The sequence below is a fragment of the Ooceraea biroi genome, chromosome 2 (genome assembly GCF_003672135.1).
Source record: "Ooceraea biroi isolate clonal line C1 chromosome 2, Obir_v5.4, whole genome shotgun sequence".
NCBI classification, from domain to species: Eukaryota; Metazoa; Arthropoda; class Insecta; order Hymenoptera; family Formicidae; genus Ooceraea; species Ooceraea biroi.
In genome coordinates this window covers 16,653,604-16,663,306 of record NC_039507.1, presented here as the reverse complement: position 1 = coordinate 16,663,306, position 9,703 = coordinate 16,653,604, and positions in this window count along the sequence as shown.

Below are 9,703 nucleotides of genomic sequence, written 5' to 3'. Positions count from 1 at the left end.
GGATGACTGTCGATCATAATGAACATCGAGTTGGTGATAATTATAATTCTATTGCACCAGTTCAGCAAAACCGGTGTGTCAGATAAGCTGATATTGCACGAGGCCGATCTGGATTCTTTCTCATGCTGTCTCCGGGGATTTGCATCCGACAAAACGGACGCATAAAAAAAAGAAATGAAAGGTAACGCGTGCATATGCTTGTACACTTGACAGCGAACATCTACACTCGACTAACTTTCCTGCGACGCCAGATCGTGCGTGTGCATTTGTGAAAAATGTAGGAATACTGTTTGCTATCTGTTCTAGGTGAAATAATAAGTCTTTGTTATTATATCCTGATCTTACACTGCGAATAACTTTGCCCATGTGTTCACGAGAAGCGAAGCAGCATTAATTCGAAATAATGGGGACGTCGAAAATTCTACGAGCTTACATTTGTATTTGCTTCAGAGATTTATTAGCCGAATTTATTCTGATTTTCCTTAATCAATATTATCAAAGTAACAAAGTAAGTGTGTAATATACAATCTCTGTGCGATTGTATCTTAAAAGTTGCCACGCGCTATGTACGTGCGATTCATCCAAACTCTTTTGAACTGTTATAAAATATGCGGCTTGATTGTTATTACTTATAACTAAATTATTAAATTATTAATTAAATCGTCTACTGGATTATTTCTTTCTTTCTCTCTCTCTCTCTTTCTTTCATATGTACAGGTATTTATTTAATATGTACTTCAAAAACAACTTTCTGTTTTTTTTTAGTAACAAGAAGCAATATAATGAGGCTTCTCGTATGTACAATTTTAGTTGTTAAGACTTTTTCTTATTATCAACTATAAATTTTAATATCTAGTTTCTGTAAAGTCGATCATGTGTCTGACGTTAATTAGTCTCGACTTTGATGAGCTGAACGACTAGTCATTGTGCCGCATGCATGCGGGTGGTCTATCCGGGATCAGCGGAGATAGTCAGCACTGATTCCAACATAGTCAATCAGATCAACTTCCGACAGAGTATAAGGCTCAAGATGTGCGTTAGTAAGAGCAAAGTGCGATGATCTTGACAACTGTCTATTGGAGAACTACAGGAGTTTTTGCGAAGAGAAATATATATTTTATTTCAGAAACTTGCGATGATAATCAGCAACAGCGAGAAACAACTTCTTCAAATTTCCGCCCATCAGTTGGCTGCGACATGAGGTTTGCCAGCTTTAAATAAACTATCGATGATGAATGAAATGGATTACAGCATCGTAGCGATATTGCGCTTGATAATATTTCTCGTTGATGTTTGAAAAATGTGAATCGTTTAATGTCAAACTGCTTTTTGCATTTGATAGTCTACTCAACTCTTTCGCGCTCCTTTATATCCACTCTAGTCAATTCTATAGTAATGTTAATGGTTAAATATCAATTTTTAATATCATAACATCTCTGTTAATAACATTATAAATTAATATAATTCTCTAACAGAGAGAGAGAGAGAGAAATAATATTAATGTTTTCATTTTATTAAAGAATATACATTGTCAATTAATAAGTATAATAGCGACATACTGTTTTAATAGCAATCCTTGAATTTTCGAGATAAAAATATTATTAATCTCGGAGAAATATCTATAATTGTGTTGTGTTAATTTCTCTTAAGAGCTTATATTTTTCTTCTCTTTCATTATTTCGCTTTTAGTATGAGACCGCCTTTACACACTTAAACTTTACCCTCTAGCGGCGCATCGAATCATATAAAGAGTTAATTCCAAGGTACAAAATTACGACGGCTTTATTGCACTAGAATGGAAAGAAAAACGTGCACAGTGAAAGAAGAATATCAAGGCGATCCGGTCAATTATTTATGTATTAGTTATCAAACGATTAATCGCGCCACGCAGAAAGTATATTGCTCTTAATTATTTATTTTTTAATTAAGAGCGCACCCGGGTAATCGCCGAATAAAATATCAACGGAAAATGTTTAAGGACTTACGTCCAGGCTGCATCATGTGGCGGTCTCACCACCAGCTCGGCCGCTCGCAAATTTCCACGGATAGCATCCCCCTTGTATAATAATATACAATTAAATAAAATTAGATACCGTGTTACAATAACTTTGCCTTTTCATTAAAGGGCGCCGCCGGAGAAGAATAAAAAGCCAGCGAGATAGCCACGTTGAAAGTGATTTCTACTCTAACAACAGCTGCGTGCCGTGAGTCTTCACTACTAAGCGCTCGTTCCGAAATTCGCGATCTTTACCGGTCCGATCTGCCACTCCATCAGCTTTAATAGGAATTTTAATCGGAGCGTCTTTTCTTCAGCCTGATCTTCAGCGATTACCCCTCGCCATGCGTCAATTATAATAGTTACTGACTTGATCATTGTGCGGTGAATTCTAGAGATAAAGCACCGGCTGAGAGTCAGGCGGGAATAAAAGAATACCGCTGTACCTCCCAACGGCACATAAATCGGTGATTAACCTGTTGAAGACTAGGTTTTTTTGCCATTGTAATACTCCTGGGCCTGAGATTTAAAAAAAAAAAGAAAATACAAATTTGATTTCTGAGCAATATTAGTAGTCCCCGCATGAAAGATTAAGTTTGGGCCTCATATGAGGTACGTTGTCCACAATGGGTTAATGTCATCCGTTTGTCCAACGTACTCTCGTTGCTATCGAATGTCGTAACGGTGACAGGGTATCGTTCACCAGGGGAACGATGCTTCGCAGCTTCGAGAAGCCAGGACGAGTTAACTGGAGATCAAACTGCGAATGCGAACGCGCGTATAATGACGTACACGACGCGAACGATTTCGTGAATCGAGTGTCGTGCAGCAGGATTGAATTTCTCACATCGGATGCATCTCATTCGCCACGCTGTGCTGGACGATCAGTCCTCCCCTGTTCCATCCTCCTTTTTATTCCGCCTCTTCTGAAATACCAGTCATCACTCTCGTTGTCGTTGCCGACGTCGACGTCGTCGTTTCTTCCTCATCTTCATTCTACTTAAGAAGGTAGCCTCGAAGGTATAGAAGGATTAAAGTGTCTCTGCCTTCCTCCCTCAGTCGGCCTCTCGCGAAAGAATCTCCTCTTCGAGGACGACCAAAGGAAGAAGAGCGGTAAGAAGGTCGGAGCGTGTCGCCGAGCGATTCGGCGCGATAACGTCGTTCAGGTTCTCGAAACCGGCGCGTGTGTGAAAGAACATGTTTGCGATCGGCAATAAAATATTGCTAGGCGCCCGTCGACGTTTCGATATGGACTCGCGCGCGTGAGGCTTCCTAGAAAATTGGTTTTGCTGCGTGAACACGGAGCTGCGAGTTGCGAGTGATTTGCCGCTGTTCGACTGGCTTTTTTCTCAGATTGACCTGTGACCCGCAAGATTCCTGCATTCTATTATATTAAACTACATGCAATTTTCATATTACGTGATTTTTACGGATTACACATGTACACACACACACACACACACACACACACACACACACACACAAAATCTAGTGTGTGTGTTACACTGGGTATAAAAGTATAACGACGAAAGTATAAAGTCGAAAGATAGTCAATAAGATATTTAATAAATTATATATATTTATAATAATTTCTTTTGATGAAGGAATATACAGGAAATTTGCAAGGCATTTAAAAATATGTAAAAATATGAGGTAAATAAAAAATTAAGTTATTTATTCACATCGCCAATTAGATATTTATAATAATCCAATTTTTTCGCATATTATCTGACTTATATAAGGAAGTCTAAGTAATTATACAATCACTTAACATGAACCGGATATCTTGCTGCTTGATGATTGTCAACGGTCACAAAATTACAGTGGGGACGTAAGTAACGTCAGATGGTAAGTTTGACATTATTGCCAGGTTGGTAGCATAATAATAATTATACGTAAAAGATACGTCGGCGTGCTTATTCTTCAGGACGGTCGGTGATCCGGCTTCCGCGGACTGACACCGCACAGTTTCGGATGAAAAAGAAGAACCAGCATAAGCCATAAAGATGAGTTCATCAGTTGATTTGCATTTAATTGGACGCGCAGACGCCCTTCTTCACTTCATAAATCGCGGATGGGCTTTCTAACGTGTAATTTTCGGATACGTCCTACTTAAACTTTTTAATTAAAAATGTAACATCTTCATGTCTGAAAATGTAACATCTTCATAAATGAATGCAATTTTTATCTTAGTATTCTCAACGTCATAAGAATTCCAACAAAAATAGCAGATCTCGAGGAGCTTCAACAACGGAGAGTTTCCCACGGAAAACCGAAGAACGTGGTTCTTCCACGAATCATCGCTGGATCTCCAGCTCAGAGCCTAGAGATTTTTAAGCGACTCAACAATACCGTAGTACAACGCACGCGCGCGTTCCGTTCCGCAATGTAGTCTCAATCGCTATGTAAATTCAGTTGACATCACAAACATAGTTACGTTCTGCAATCAGTGTGGAATGCACTTGACACGTGCGGGTTGGCTGCGTTGCCGTGGATAAAGCCGCGATTATCGCGCTCCGAGGAAGGAGAGAGGCCCCGATGTATCTCGGGTCGCGCGATCGGGTTGGCGTGTCGTAAAATTGCAGGGCAAAAAGGGCGAGGGAGACTATACGGTCCGATGTCCCGAGTGTGCGTATATTTCTTCGAAGCCACCTACGCACGCGAGACTCCCAATTTGGTCATCCTGTGCTCTATACCGTACCGTTAATCGTGTACGCGTGATGCTAGCACGGTCACGAGAACCATGTACGTTCGCTAAAGAGTTAATTGGCACATCGATCCACGTACATTGGCGGTAATGATCGTGCTGTCGAGGATATCACCTGGCCGTTAAAAAGTGAACCGATGCCACGTACTTTGGCAACGTATTTTTTTAATCTACCCTGGCACATAAAACGTGTAAACGTAGATCTTTCCGTTAGAATCTTGTTACATTATTATTACATTAAATAAACAATGTAAGTATCTCATGTGTTGTAGTATTTGATTAAATTGATGAGATCAACGGTATGCGCGATATTAAAATGGTTACATTTTGTTGTTTGGGAAAATTTCACAATTGTTTATTTTTATAATAGCTGTTACATTTATTTCAACGTAGATTTTTACTTAATATCTTTTATTTAATCAAGAAAAATTCCATAAAGCATATAAGTTTTGAAGATGCTGAAGGGAGAGCAGAGATGATTTATTATACATATTCTTATATATAAGTTATAATAAAATAAATAATAAATAAATAAGTATAAATAAATGTGATTACCACGAAACATATTATAACTTTTATTTATATGGCCCGCAATTCATTTATAAAATCTTATCGTGCTGAATTTTTTCTTTTATCGTAGAATTTCTCATAGCAATAGTACTATAAAGGGTACTATAAAGAAGATAAATTGCAAGCTTTTTCAACTTAATGTTGGTATTTTTCTGTGTTTCACAATGTTTCTTCTATGTTAAGATTAAACGAGAAAAGATGCTCGTTCACACAGAAACACACTTTATATGAGTGCTTTAAAAGTGAAGAAGCTTTTTTATTTGCATTGTTCAATTGCAGTGAATTTATTTATCAAAACGTTGTATTTAATAATTTTTTTATTTTTATACTATATGTAGTTTATATTTAGTAAAGAAATTATATTAAATATTCTTGCTCATAGAATTTATGCTCAAGCTAGTGTTATGTTATTATGTTGTAAATCAATTATTACTTATGAAAGCTACCTCTTCAAAATTAAGCTCAGAGTTGAGCGATGGAAGTAGATAGACAAAGCTGTTCACTAAATATTTCCATGCTTCTCATTTCAGATTTCAAAACGTTTGAAAACCTTGACGCTTTTCATAAGCTCATAAGTCAAATTATATTAATATTTGCAAATCTTTTAATACAAATAAAAAGCTTCCAAGCTTCCAAGAGAAATGCTTTAGAAGTATTTAACAAAAAATATCAACTGAAAAAAAGTAATACTTATTACTGACTTCTAAGGACACCCTATATAACCCGCAGATCGTCGGTAATACCGATGCAAGTACGAAGGGCGATGATAATCACACGCTACGCGAATACCGCTCGGCAACGAATTTATTGTCGGGCGTGCTAGGGGATCACCGAAGGCGCCGCTGCGCGCGTATCTCGATGCAAAAATACAGAAGATCTATTTCTTGCACGCGCGCGCGCGCGCTCTCGCGCCTTTCGTGCCCCGGATTCGTATTTCGTGCGAAAACCGGTTTGCCTCCCCGCGATCGGTGGCGCCGATAAATCGCCGAACTCGATTCGCCCGCGGCCCCACCGCGCCGCTCCTGCGGCGGGACCTACTTAAGGATACCTGTCGCGCGGACGTTTCAATTTGTAATCGGAAATATCTACATCCGCGCGCGAGCACCCGACCGGATCGCATTATGCAATTCGGAGTGACGTATCGGAGTGGCGTGGCTTGGCCACGGGAGCGGCATTAATCATCCCCCGATTTCGTTCGGCGGCATCTCCCTTCGAAACCGGCTCCTCGCGGAAGCTTTATGACCATTCCTTGCGCCACCCCCCTCCGGCGAAATTATACCATTGCCCGTGGTGCACATTAATTTTGCAGCGGCGAGCCGACTCCTCTCCTTGACCGATGTTGCTGCAGGATGCTCTGGAAAGGGCGCCGAGAACACGTTCTCCGGTCGCTGCTTTCTCTCATCGCGTAATCTCACGATAAGATGCGATGTACATTGAAGGAATATGTATGAATGCACACACCTACCTGCGCTTCTGCGTAGAGAGAAAATGGAAAATATAAATTTTAGCCGCGTGGACGACTATAAACAATAACCCTTTTACACGCGCGATTGGATTCATTCGCGACGTGTTCGCGATGGACACTTTACGACCAGCAGTTCAGTTATATTTATGACAATTTATTCAATTAGTTCATTTTGTATCATATAATTGAGAGGAAGAATTGCCTACTGCAATTCAAGGTTGTACTGCAATTCGAAGACCGATCTGCATATCTTCGTATGTTTTACTACGCGCGATGAGTAGAAAAAGGCAGAGGCGAAGCACAGCGAGACGGTCGTAACTTCTCGCGGTGATACGCAAATCTCCGTTAACGACTTTATCGCGGAGCATCCCCCGCGGAATGGTGGACGATCTGGAAGATTGCAAGCCCCTCTGCTCTCTCTCTCTCTCTCTCTCCCTCAGCGGGAGCATCCATCGACGCATTAGCCTGCATTTAGTCAAATGCAGATTATCCATTTTGGATGCCTTACGATGCACAATGTTATTCGATTGATGATTATCAAGCGAGAATTTTTGAATGAGGAAACTAAAACTAATGCATGTGTCTAAAAATAATGGAGACAACGTCACCATCAGGAGGTGGTGATCATTATCTTTTATTACACCCTTAAGACTAAGTAATCCGGGTCTAGATGACGATATAACTCAATGCAGATGTTTTAGAGAATTTTGTCTTGTTTTTTCAAAGATTACCTATTTTGCCATAAAATTAATAGCTGTATTGTGCTGTCATAAGTATAGGGTGTCCCATGGGAAGTTGCTGAAACTAATCAGCTGTCATTTTTAAACGTATGCAGTTATTGAAAAAACAAAAATTGCGTTGGAAAGAGGAAAGTCTGCAGTTTTTAATGGGTATAAATAAAATTTAGCAAAATGTTTGTATATCAGTTTATTTTATTAATGAAAAATATGCTAATAATCAAGTAAGCTAATGATAAATATTTTCAAAGTGTGCACCATCTGAATTTGTACAAAAATCAATTCTTTTACGAAAACTTGTGAAAACTTTTTCTAACATGTCGTCTTTAATGTTGCTGACGACCTTTTTAATAGCTACTACTAAATCTGACACTGTTTCTGCATTTCCGGCATAACAATGGTCCTTAATGTATCCCCAAAGAAAGAAGTCACATGGATTTAAATCCGGCGAGTACGGTGGCCATTCTAGCCCCCCCCCCCTGGGCAAATTTGGGGTATCCCAGACCGATGACTCGATTGCCATAAACTTTATGGATTGTTTCGAAGACCTCCTGGGTTCGATGTGGTGTCGCTCCATCCTGCATGAAATGAAATCCTCTGACTAGGCCTCTTTTTTTGCATGAGGGAAGAATTGTGTTTCGAGAAGCTGCTTGTAACTTTCACCAGTGACTGTTGATTCGAAGAATTGCAGATAAATTCCTTTTACCGAGATCGCAGCCCATGCTGTTACTTTTTGTCGATGTAAAGGTTTAGCCAGGGAAACGTTGGGATTTTCCGACCCCCAAAATCTATAATTTTGTTTATTAACATAACCATTTAGCCAGAAATGTGCTTCGTCCGTTTAAATTATCAATTTTGCATCAAGTTCTCCATCTTCAAACATTCCATTTATCGTCTTGCAGAATTCCACACGTTTCGTCATAGCGCGTTTGGTTAGCAATTGATGCGATGTTATTTTATAGGGATGCATTTTCAGGAAATGTTTTAAAATCCTGTGTAACGTTGTTTTGGATATTTCAAGAGCTTGGGCAGCTTTCCGATTGGAAGAATTTGGATTCTCTTCAAAATACTTCTCAATATCTTCAATGTTTTCTTCTGCAGCTACAGACACAGAAGGACCTGGCAGATCATGTCTACGGTTTTGGATAGTTCTATACTGCATAAAATTATCGATAATTCTGATAAAAATAAGGCAAAACATTATTTTAATGCAGATTTATTGCCAAAAAATGGAGCGACGTAACGCATACGTTTAAAGAAATAATCAATTCTAACCTTTTCAGCGTGTTTTCGCTCTTAACTTTATGTGTTCCGTATTTAGTACGAAACCCCCTGTAAGCATTGCTATAAACTTTTCCTCTGGAAAAGAAGCACTCGACAAGATAAATCTTTCCTTCCGTCGTCAGATTACTCATTTTGACGCGCACGGACTTGCATCTACCACAACCAGAATAAAACTGCGGACATTCAGATGAACGACCGTTAACCGTAAGACCCTTTGTGAAGTCATGGAGGGGAGAACCAATCGTTTACTTTCAGCAACTTCCCATGGGACACCCTGTATATGAGTTCAGCTTGATTCATCGTCATCTAGACGCGACCCGGATTACTTAGTTAATGATCTAATATCTTCATGGATGATGTCTCGTGCCGAGGGAGTCGTGATCTCTGACTTTCGTTATGAATGAGACTGAAAGAAACGCGTCGTCTGGTAAGGGTGAGAAGAGATCGGGGAAGTGCCACGAGGGAGGACGATGTATCTCGCAACGGCGGCGGCGGTGCCACTCGGGGCCGAAGGTTAACTCGCCTAACGTCAGAATACAGGCGGAATATAGATGCACGGTACCGTTCGCCGCTTCATTTCCTTGAGTTATGGTCAATTACGGATGCCTTATCTCACCGGCGTGGGCCCGCGACTACCGCCCGCAAGAGGAAGAGAGATCGTGCGAGCTTCCTCGGCGCGTTCCCGCTTCGCTCTCTCGCAGCTGCCACGACCTGGGATAACCCGGCGGCGTGTATCTACCCAGGAAAACACCTATCCTATCGCGCTCTCGCGAAATCGTCTCCTTTTCCATGTTCTCATGGAGAGACGGAGTAATCGGCGAGCGTTGAGTGTTCGAGCTTGATGAAAAATCAACCAACCCGGGTATTTGCTTCGCGAAAATATAATATAATTGCGCGCGGGCGGTCACCGATCCCACATACCAAATTGCACGTATAGTTTATCC